Here is a 2,547-nt window from a genome sequence, read left to right as displayed (position 1 = left end):
CTTCAATTTCTTGAGAGTGCTCAACCTCATGTGCTTGATCTTGGACATCATTTGGTGCGGAGCAAATATCCAATGGATACTCGTCGGAGCCATCATGAATTCTTGGTTGATCTTGACCTTGATCTTGTCCTTGATCTTGTCCTTGATCTTGCACACAAGAGGGAGGGTTTTGTTCTTGTTCTTGGGTTGGTGCATCATTTGCTTCACTTGATGGGGTTTGTTGATGTTGAGAAGATGAGGGCTCCACTGTGGTAGAGCATAGTCCTTCCCGAGACGCCACACCGTGTCCCTCAATGGGGCAGAAAAATCAAACACCCATTCTTACTATGGCATCTTGAGGTATTTCATCACCTACACAAACATCAACTTGCCCCACTTGGGAGCCATCATTTTCTTCGAACTTCACACTACAAGATTCGATGATAATCTCGGAGGCTATATCAAAGATTCTATAAGTGTGAGATTCGACACCGTAACCAACAAATATACCCTCCAAAGCTTTAGGAGCAAATTTAGATAAACGAACCCCTTTGATTTTTTAGAAACACTTACACCCGAACACCTTGAAGTATGAGATATTAGGCTTGTTCCCGGTGAGTATTTCATATGGAGTCTTGTTCAAGCCCTTGCGGAGATAGAGCCGGTTAGAGGAGTGACAAGCGGTGGAGATGGCTTCGGCCCAAAATTTATAGCGGGATTTATACTCCGCCATCATAGAACTTGCCATATCCATAAGAGTCCGGTTCTTCCTCTCTGCAACACCATTTTGTTGAGGGGTGTAAGCAGTGGAATATTGATGTCGAATCCCCTCATCACTAAGAAAATCATTGAGTGTGTAGTTCTTGAACTCGGAGCCGTTATCACTTCTTATTGCCATAATGAGGAGGTTGTGTTGTCGTTGCACCTCGGTAGCAAATTCAATGAATATTTGTTGAGTCTCATCTTTCGTCTTGAGAAAGTAGACCCAAGTGTATCTTGAGTAGTCATCAACAATCACCAAGCAATGTTTCTTCGCACCAAGACTTGCATGAGTAACGGGACCAAAGAGATCCACATGAAGGAGCTCCAATATCCTCTTGGAAGAGATGATGGTATTGCTTGGATGCGGAGAGTCATGCATTTTGCCTTCAACACAAGCCCTACAAACACGATCTTTGGCAAAAGACACATTTTCCATTAGTCCCACAATATGGTTCCCCTTGTGAAGACTTTGCAAAGTTCTCATGTTGACATGGGCTAGGCGGTGATGCCACAACCAACCCACGTCCGCCTTTCCGAATAGGTACATCGCACTTGTCGTGGTGGTCCCCGAAAAGTCCACCACATACAAGTTGTGTTCGCGATACCCAACGAAAGCGACTTTTAGAGTCTTGCTCCACAGAGGACCACAATATCATTATCAATAAAGACGGCGAAACCCATCTTGCCAAGGGCGGAAACAGAAAGCAAATTGTAACCAAGGGTTTTGACAAGCATGACATCCACAAGAGTAATGTTGTGTGCAACCACAACCTTGCCAAAACCCAATACCTCGGATGTAGAAATATCGCCAAAGGAGACGGTGATATGATTTATGTTGGGCATCAACTCTTTGACGAGGTTCTTGCCGCCGGTCATATGAATTGTACATCCACTATAAAGTACCCATTTTGAACCTCCGGCGGCATAGTCCTACATGAGATCAATTCTTGGATTTAGGTACCCATTTTTCAATGGGTCCTCTTTTGTTAGCAACAAGGGTCTTTGGGACCCAAATAGACCAAGCAACATAACCATCATATGGACCAACATATTTAGCATAAACATCACCATAATAATCTTTAAAAAGAACATAGTGAGGGTTATCTATTCCCGCACCATCATCAATAATGGTTTTGCCCTTTTGGGTTTCACCATTAGTGGTGACCTTCTTTTGTGCGGGCTTGGCTTTTGGCTTGTTTGCCTTTTTAGCCTTGGCATTGAAACCAAGTCCCTCCTTCCCATTGTTTGACCTTTGCTTACTCAAAAGATCATCCAAGGAAAGTTTACTTTAGGGAGAGGAGGCCTTAGCAAGTTCATCTTTCAACCTAGCATTTTCCTCAATAATATTTGCATGATCACATGAAAGAGTAGAGGTACTAGGTATGTCATATGAAGCAAGCCTAATTTGAAGTTGCTCATAAGACTCGGAGAGGAGAGAGTATTCACTCTTCAAGGCTTTGTGAGCCTTGTCTAGTTCATCTAGATCCTTCACAAGTTTGTCATGATCAACACCAAATTTGACCTTTTCCTTTATAAGCACTTTAGTCTTAGCTCTAGCAAGATCTCTAGCTTTAGTGAGCTTGTTAAGTTTATCTTGAGGTTCTTCAAGATTTTCTAGCCTCTCTTCAAGAGATGCTATAGTTTCTTGACATTCCTCAAGAGCATTTTTAAGAGCATGTATTTCTAGAGAGTCTTCTCTTTCTATTTGGCACTTTTTCTCAAGAGTATCATTTAGTTGAGCTATACAAACCATGAGACTTGAAACATGCTTCTTAGTGTTACCTTGTAGGTTAAGAATGAAATCAT

This window comes from Lolium perenne, chromosome 7, assembly GCF_019359855.2.
Source record: "Lolium perenne isolate Kyuss_39 chromosome 7, Kyuss_2.0, whole genome shotgun sequence".
Taxonomy (NCBI): Eukaryota; Viridiplantae; Streptophyta; class Magnoliopsida; order Poales; family Poaceae; genus Lolium; species Lolium perenne.
This window is presented reverse-complemented; position numbering follows the sequence as displayed.